We start from the raw sequence: 9,414 nt of genomic DNA, 5'->3' as shown, positions 1-9,414 counted from the left end.
GTATGTGTGGGGCGACTTAGGTGTGCTGGTGCCCCCACCCCTCAAGTAAGTGAATGGAGCCCACACAGCCTTGATTGAATGTGGCTCTAGCCCCACAGTTCCCCCTGTAATCTTCCAGGGCTCCTGGGCAGGGCTGCATCCAAGCAGGACTTCTCGAACAAAATTACCTGGAAAATGGTGTTCACGGCCCCATCAAGACCTGGCTTAGGCAGAGCCCAGGAATCTGGGTTTTAATCAAACTGCCTTAGTAATTCTGAGGTGTTTGGGGATCCTGTTTTGAGCAACATAGACCATTCCCGGTAGGTTACAGATGGGGAAACAGAGGTCCAGGAACTTGCTGATGGTCCATTAAGTCAGGGACTATGTCAAGACCCAAGCCAGTCCTGACCTTAGGGTTCTGGGCCAGCTGGGGGGGCCAGGAACCAAAACGTCTGCACCTGGCTCTGCTCCACCTCTATTGCCTAACCCAGACCTGCCCTGTCTGGGCTTGCTCTCTGCCTCAGGTAGCCTTGCTAGGTAACATATGGGTCTCTTGCCCTGAGTTAATAACAGGAGGGTGGTGCTCAAGGCTCCAGCTTGAGTGAGGCTCTTCCTCCTGGCTGCCCCTCTTGGTACCCTGGCCCAGTACAAAAGGCTGAGAGGCCAAACTAGCTAGCTTTGCTGCCAGGAGTTAGGCCTGGAAAGAGGTGAGTGAGAAGACATCTGGGGGTGATTATCAACACCCTTGATAACCTCCAGGTGCTTCCTGTCCTGGTTGGTTCTCAGAGGGGTTGAGGTGAATGGGCTGGGTTTCCTCAACCCCCTCAGGGGAATGGAGCAGGGCCCAATTCTGACCTCACTTGAATGTGCCTCTTCTGATCCCACCATCCCCCAGTAAGACGAATGGTGCTTCTAGCCCATGGGGCAGCCTTCCGGCCCATTCTGATGCCCCTGAGGCCTGGGGTCCCTCGGCTGGGCAGTCCCTCAGCAAGTGTGGGTATGAGGAAAGCTATAGAGTTACTCTAGCCTGTGGGCACTGGGCTCTGCTTCTGACTGTTCTCTGTTATCCAGGCATGTCCCTAGCAGCTCCCTCAGTCCCCACCCTCAAAGGGGAGCCCCCAGCCCAACCCTCCCAGGCCCCAGGGCAGGGGAAGGCATTGCAGATCTCCTGTCTCCTTGGCTGGACACAGCCCCTGGACTGGACTGGAGCTGGCAGGCAGATGGGGAGCTCCTCTGGTACACTGCTGTCTCCCTAGGGACACCAACCCTGATCATTCTGGCCGCTGCCTCTTGAGGCTCCTGCCTCAGTGGAGGTATCCACCCCATCTGACAACCCCTGCGTTAACCTGGTCACTACCTCTACCGTCCCTGCCTCTGCCCTAGAGGGATCCAGCTCTCAAGCCCCAGTGTCGTCTTGGGGCAGTGAGAAGGGGGTCTTGAGCCCCTGAGCCCCTTGGAAAGACCTCAAGCGGTCACGCTTATGATTACCAGACAGGGCAGAGGGTTCCTCGCTTTCTCCATCCTCCTGATGGAGAGGTATCGGGGCACCACGGAGCCTGCCTCAAGGGCTCGCATCCTCTGCCTCATCCGCTGTTCTCTGGAGGCCTCTGGCTTCCTTTCTGCAGTGTCTGCGGAGCTGCAAGCGCTGGTTGGACCTTGAGAAAGACCACTTTACATAACTTCCCTGGCAGGGCGACCTTTCCCCATCTTGGGGTCATGGAAGAATGAGCAGTAGTTTGTGAGGGTGAGTTTACCACTTGCACGGAAATTATTTTGGGGGAGATAGCGGACGGCCTCATTGGAAGAAAGGATGAATTGTCAGAGGTCCCGAGAAACGTCAGGAAGGATGAATAAAGCTGCTAGCTGTTGAATTAGTGAGCAAATATTCCTGTGCTCAACCCACTTACTGGGTTTCTTCCCCTTGTCTACTGTAGCAGGAAACTGCACCGTGTAGCATGTTACCAAACTTATATCAGTTGTGCATTCCCAGCTTCCACTGCCTAAATCTGCGTAACCTGGTTTTACCTCCTTTATATAGTTAATCTCAAGAGATTGGTTTTAATGAAATATTTAAATGAAAATATGTTTTGTAAAACTACATGTAATTTACCCTAATTTTTCCCCCTAGTTTGTTGCTTAACTAACTGTTAAGCTCAGTAATTTCAACTGTCTGATGAATTCTGTAATGTAACTAAAAGTTGGAAGTTTAAAAAAAAAATAGTAGCAATTTGGAATACCATACTGCTTTCTGTTTTTCATTTTAAATTTTTGTTTATTTTTATTGTTCAAAATATTACAGATGTCCCCTTCATACTTCCTCCTACATGTTCCCCAGTTTGCTTTCACTCCTGTCATATCATAATTTCCTCTTTTTAAAATGTACTCCATTGGCATAGGTCAATTCCGATTTTTTCCACCCCTCTCTGTGCAAGTTGTTTGAAGCTGAAATGAGTGTGGTCCTTTCATCTGTCCTACAGTGTTCAGCATATCCAGCCTTAGGTCATGGCAGCTCAGAGTCTTCAAGGAAGTGTTATCAGTGTGGTGTCCTCCGTGTCCCCACCTGTTGCTGGTGGAAGTGGGCTTCTTGGGGTGCCACTGGAATAAGAACTTCTGGAAGCCCCCATGGGAGGATAAGGTACTGTGAAAAGTTTTATTTCTGTGGAATTAAACCCCTGAGTTTCCAAGGTCCCATCTCCCTCCATCCCACCAAGCAAAAAAGTCCCATTTCATCTTCAGCAGAGCTAGGATTGTGTTCCCAGCTGCAGTCCATTGCATATGGAGTCTGTGTGGCCCATGACCATGCAGCTATGGAAAGAGCACAAGCAAGTGCAAGGAAGCTGGGGCGAAGCAAGAGGAACAAGAGAGAAAGAATCCTCTGGGAATTATGTATTCCCAAACTGTCATGGGCTTGCATTGGGGTCCACCCTCCTAGCCCATGATCTTTGCTCCCAGGTTAGACTGACAGGCAAGCACCTTCCTACATCATCCCGACTTCACTGCCCAGGTGTCCATCTCCCCTTTGTTGGACCCCTTCCCCAGTGATTTGCAGAAAATAGACTGGTGGTTCCTTGGGGAGTATGAAACTGTAGCTTCCTGGTGAAGCTGCCCAGATAACCATGTTTATAATGTCTGGCCTTCCCTTTGCTTTCTTCATATTATTAATGTTAATAACTAGTTATGACGGTAACAGAAGTATCTAAATCTAGAAATGGTGTCGATGGAGTTTACTTGAAAAACAAATGCTTCAAGGTCTTATTCAGACCTTTGGCCATATACCTGGAAGAAGTCAGTGTTGCATGAATGAATGAATCTAGGGCCCTGAATTTTATTTTCAGTTCAATATTTCCCCTTTTAATGTGCTATTGGTATGCTGAGCAAATTTCTGTAAAAATTGGGTGGCCCATTTATATGTACCTAGCCTTTCTCTGGGAGAATAATTTTAAGTAAATATTAATATAGACACATTGTGTCTTTCCCATGAACATACAGAAATTTCCTTCTCAATTATAGGCTACAAGTTTTATCTAGAAAAATACATTTCCATGTGTTTCAAGGTGAGCTTAAAAAAAAAAAATCCTTTCAACTAAAAAAATGGTTTTGCTTTTAAAAATATTTTAATATGAGAAATTATTGCAAACAAATATCTTGACTGTTCCCACTAGTAGATTTTTTTTTTCAGATGAGCTTTAGATTTTCCAAGTTCCAATAAAACTTACTGAGATTTTGACTGGAGCTTGTTAAATCTATAAATGACTTTGTAAAGCATTGACATTTTTACAGTATTTAGGTGTTTCATTCAGGAACATGATTGGTTTCTACATCTTTTTAGGTCATTTATGTCTCTTGATAAAATTTCATGGTTTTCTTTATATAAAGCCTTCACTTTCTTTGCAACTGTTATTTTTTTTAATTGTTGACTCTATTACAGATGTCCCTCATTTCCCAGGCCCTTTGCCTCCCTCCACCCAGCCCCTGCCTCTCCTAGGCCTTCACCACATTATTGTCCATGTCCATGGGCTATGCATATGTGCATATATATATATTCTTTGGTTGATCTCTTCCCACCCTCCCATGTAGAACCAGTACCTTTTCAATGGGAAAAGTCCAATTCTGTTGCAATACTAGCGAATAAAATACTTAAGATAAATGAAATTACTTACTCAAAAATAACTAATATTGAAAATCTTGAATGGTAATGCTTGATTTTTAAAAGGCCAAATAGAAACCCATCTCTCATTTTAAGCTTCTCAGATAACTCTTTGATTAAATTCATCTCTTTCTTTATAGAGTTCTGTTGTTACCTTGATAGAAGCTTTCTTTAAAAAAAAAAATCTTATTGATTTCAGAGAGAGGAAGGAAGAGGGAGGGAGAGATAGAAACGTCAGTGATGAGAGAGAGTCATTGATCAGCTGTCACCTGCACAGCCCCTACTGGGGATGAGCCCACAAACCGGGCACGTGCCCTGACCAGGAATTGAACCCTGACCTCCTGGTTCATGGGTCAACACTCAACCACTCAGCCACACGAGTGGGTTTGTTAGAAGCTTTTGAGCAATTACATAATCTGCTTTATAATGGAGCTGTTTAGGTATGTGTTGTACATTTAATCATGAGTGCCAGAAGATGAAAATTATGTCTTGTTAATTTTTGTGTCCCCAACAGTGCTTTCTACATAGTACGTATTTGGTGAATTAGCTGTTTAACTTGAAACCTATCTATTTTTTTTCAGGCTTAATTCACTTTATTTTTCTGGTATGAAATTATGTGGTGGCCACCGCTGGAACCTGGGTCCTTTGCACAGAAACTCTGGTGTGGGTTTTTACAAGATGGTCAGTGAATTCCTGATAGCGAGACTTGGTGAAAACAGTCTCTTTCCAGGGATCTGGGGTGAGATAGCTGTAGGTCTTAGATATGGCATCAAAGGTGGCCTTGGCGAAGTTGCCCAGGGTAGCAGTGCAGCCCCTGGCAGGGGTATAGGAGTCATCCATACCAGCCATCAGCAGCAGCTTCTTGGGCTCAGGGGCTGAGACCATGCCAGTGCCCCTGGGGGCGGGGATGAGGCCACGAATACAGAGCCACAGCGGCCAGTCACCCTGCAAGGGACGCAGTGGGGCTGGCCGACCTCATTCCCCCAGTAGCCTTGCCGCACAGGGACAATAGAGAGCTTGGCCAGGATGATGGCCCCACGATGGCAGTGGCTATCTCCTTTGAACACCCAACACCCAGACCAACATGTCCATTGTAGTCCCCAATGGCGACAAATGCCTTGAACCGGGTCCTCTGGCCAGCCCTGTCTGCTTTTGCACGGGCATAATCTTCAAAACCTCATCCTTGAGGGCTGCCCCAGGAAAAAGTCAGTGGCCTCAGAGTCCTTGGTGGGAGGGAGAAGAGATAGGTCTCCTCCGGGGACTTGATCTTCATGTTCCTGACCAGGCGGCCCAACTTGGTAACAGGGACCCACTCCTTGTCCTCGGCCCCAGCCCCGCCCCCGCCCCCGCCCCCGCCCGGACCCGACGGGCCAGGCCCTCCCTGGAAGCCGCGTCCTCCCGCCCAGGGCCCCGGAGCCCGGCCGCCCGCGGCGCCAGTGTCATCTGCCGTGTGGCGTTTCCTCGGGAAAAAGAAGCCTAAACAACTTAATAAACTGATGAACAGAATAGATTCAGTGACATGGAAGCATGGATGAGACTGACGAATGTCAGAGGGAAGGAGGAGGGCGGGGGGGTGGAGGGGGAGAGAGTAACCAAAGAATGTATGTGCGTCTATGCCCAACCCAAGGACACGGACAATGGTGGGGAGAGGGGCTGGGGAGGGGGAGGGACGGGGTGGAACGGGTCACTGGGGAGAAAAAGGGACAGCTGTAATATTTTAAACAAAAATAAAATTAAAAAAAAAAAAGCCTATTTATTATTTTTAACTTGTGAACCTGGAAGTATGGGCCCTAAACAAACATTTGGGTTGACAGATGTCGTGGAGGTGTGGAGGAGGTGAGACCGAGGAGGATGATTATGTGATGCCTGCTCCTCTCTAAAAAAAAGCTGGGCTGTGTCCGCGCCCGGCCGCCCGCCGTCTGCTCCGCCGCGCCCGGCCGGCGGCACCTGCCGCCGTCGGACGCAAACCCTGGGAAGCAGCTTTCGGCTCTCGGCCAGGGAGGGTTTCGGGGCTCCGCGCGCAGCCGCCCGCTTAGCTCAGCGGCCAGAGCGCGCGCCCGGGCGGCGCCCCCTCGGGGCGGGCGGGCGCGGCGGCCGCGTCTCCCCTTCCGCGCTCCGGGAAGCGACGGAAAAACATCCTCGGGTGAGGATTAAACAAAACAAAACAACTGCTCATGCATATGCAGGAGTGGACGGCGTGCTGATGGACGCGAGCGGGGAAATCTCTTTTTAATCTGTCTTTACAAAAAAATAAATAAGGTGGCTTTTTAAAAAGATATTCTCATAGCAGTGATTTTTCTCCATAAGAAAGTGAAGGAAACTTCCTGTATAACTTTATGGACCATGCTATTATTTTATGTATATATTTTATTATAAGTTCAGCATGTATTTACTGTTTGTTGAATGTCAGCCGCGTGCCATGTGCCGCGGAGGACGGCGGCGGGGGAGCCCTGGCATCTCGGCGGCCTACACAAGGCAGGCAGCTCCGGCGGAGATAAGGTGCAAGTGACAAAAAATAGCCTTTACATATACTATAGAGTTGGGATGGAGGGGAGATTTTTAGAAAAATGATGTTATTTGAACCAAAGGTTGGGTAAGCTTTTGAAAGGTGCAAATGAGTGGATACTGTTAATCAGGTTGGTGGTGAGAGGAGAGAAATGACATAAATGAAAATAGAGGGCGAGGGAATATTCAAGGAATTTCCAGATATGATTAAGTAGCCATATTTGGTTGGAGCAAAAGATAAGGAAATAGTGGATGGCAGAGATGAAGAAGTATTAATAAATAATGCCCAGATAGTGGAAAACTGTAAATGCCAAACTGAAGGACTTTTTGCATTTGACTTGCCTTTTGAAGGACTAGTAAACATTTTTGTGTAGTGAAATGATGGGTCACACCTGTGGCTTAGGAAAATTAACCTGCCAGTTGAGTGCAGGATGAATTAGATGAGAAATTAGAGAATGCTTCAGAAGGTGGTTGTTGCAGTTTGGGTGAAAATGCTTAATGGCATGAACTAAGCTCAGGCAATGGGAATAGAACATTGCAGATAAAGAACAGGACTTACTTGGTAACCAATTAAAAATGGAATTGAGAAAGGAGTCACACATTATCACCTTGGCAGTAATAAGAATGTGCAGTCTATTAATATAGAATCCATTGGAAGAGGAAACATGAATAGTCAATTTTGGATCTTTTGAGTTGGACTTTTTGGTCTGCCATTCAGATTATCTGCTCCTTGATGACAGGGACTTTCGTATTAGATTTTGAATACATGTCTAACACTCATGTCTGGCACACAGCAGCTGTGCTATAAAAATTTGTTGACCGACTGAGACTAGTTACAAATTATTTAACAGACTATTGTTTTAACTCTCAAGAGGGGATTCCAGCTAGAGATCAAGAAGTTATCCACAAATATCCTGCTATGATATTTGAAGTTAGGTGGGAGGATGAGAGTCAACAAAGAAAAAGAAGACAATTTGTCCAAGGTAAGCATCTTGAGGAATGCGCCGTAGTTAAGAAGAAGGGGTGCAATCATTTGACACTGAAAAAGACAGAAGTAGGTAGGAGTGAAAGACTAGAATTGGCCTATATTTGGTTTCAAGAAAGTGAATGGTAAAAAGTTGGTTGCTTCAAAATAGTCAGAGTGATAAAAACTGAGAAAAAGCTTCAAGTTGATATGGTTTGGTTAGTATATATATATAAAAGCAGCTTTAAGAGGTGTGTTAAATATGGAGGTTGGTTGTAAAGGCTAAGTGATGATACAGAGTAAGTGAAAACAGAGTTTACTGTGTATAGTCATGCTCTATTCCTTGCTCTGACCGGGAACTAAACCATGACCTCTTGATTCCTGTGTCCATGCTCATCCACTAAACCACACTGGCCAGTTATTTCCTTGTATTTTTAAGTCCAAGAATGGATAAATAGTAAAAAAATAACACTTTTATTACACTTTGCAAGTCAAAGTAGAGTGATAAAATATTTGGTAAGCTGGTAATCAGTAAAGTTAAAAGAGTGTAGATGATAGATTGACTAGTTCAATCATTTTTCTCTTTTTTTTCTTTTTAAAATATATCTTTATTGATTTCAGAGAGAGGAAAGGAGAAGGAGAGAGAGAGACAGAAACATCAATGATGAGAAAGTCACTGATCGAGCCCGCAACCCGAGCATGTGTCCTGACTGGGAATCGAACCCCGATCGCCTGGATCCCAGGTCGACGCTCAACCGCTGAGCCACGCCCGGCCGGGCCAATAATTTTTCTTATGTTAGCATAACTAGAAGGAAAAAAAATTTATTTTAAAATATTTTCCTAGACATTTAACTTGGCAAATAGCTCTTTCTTGTGGAGAGAAAAGCAATAATAAATGAAGATATCAGAATAGGTTTTAAACTTTATTTTGGTTCTATGATTCTTTGAAACTAAACTTTGAAATATACTCAGTATCATTGATGTCTTTAATATGTTGTTATCATCCCAATATCATTCATTTTTCTTTAGTATTCAAAGGGTGATATGGACTTGAGGTAGCAACTTCAGGGTTTGAACCAACTTGTCAGCTTTGTTTAAATAGATGGACTGAGCCCGGCCGGGCGTGGCTCAGCGGTTGAGCGTTGACCTGGGATCCAGGCGATCGGGGTTCAATGCCCTGTCAGGGCACATGCCTGGGTTGCGGGCTGCAGCCGATCAATGACTCTCTTGTCATTGATGTTTCTATCTCTCTCCCTCTCCTTTCCTCTCTCTGAAATCAATAAAAATATATTTAAAAAATAAGTAAATAATAAATAAATAAATAAATAAATAGATGGACTGAAATACCATTACCTATGCTGACCAAGATATGGATGTTGGATTCAAATTGCAGACTAATATAATTCTCTCACTGCATCTATTTATATAACTTTTGTTGCTAGAAGCATTCTAGAAGTTAAAACTGAGAACTAGGATAGTGGTAAGTGGAAGTAGTTAAATGGAGCTGCTAGCCATTGTTGGCTGTACTTATAAACTCCCAAGTCCTTCTGACTTTTTGTTCACAAAATGAATTTTTTCCATATGTTCTCAATATCTACCCTTTAATCTAAAGATTGCTTTTGCTCAATTTTGTCCATGTTTTTTATTTCAACTACTATTTACATACTATTAGTGCCTAAATATATATGGGTTCTATCTTTGTACCTGGTAGATTATTAGACATCTTTACATGCATAGTAATTCAAACTCAGTGAGTTCAAAACTAAATTTATTGTGCACTTTTTAATAATTATAACCAGAGGTGTGCTGGTTAATATTT

The 9,414-nt window shown here is 44.8% G+C and overlaps 1 pseudogene; it reads right to left on the bottom strand.

Annotated features, from left to right (window-relative positions):
- Positions 1 to 4,716: 4,716 nt before the first annotated feature.
- LOC107535184 (small ribosomal subunit protein uS5 pseudogene) lies at positions 4,717 to 5,588 on the bottom strand (annotated as a pseudogene).
- Between the last annotated feature and the right edge of the window lie 3,826 nt (positions 5,589 to 9,414).

Source organism: Miniopterus natalensis, chromosome 1 (genome assembly GCF_054644295.1).
Source record: "Miniopterus natalensis isolate mMinNat1 chromosome 1, mMinNat1.hap1, whole genome shotgun sequence".
NCBI lineage: Eukaryota > Metazoa > Chordata > Mammalia > Chiroptera > Miniopteridae > Miniopterus > Miniopterus natalensis.
Note: the sequence above shows the minus strand (reverse complement) of the source record. Positions and strands in the feature narration are given on the sequence as shown.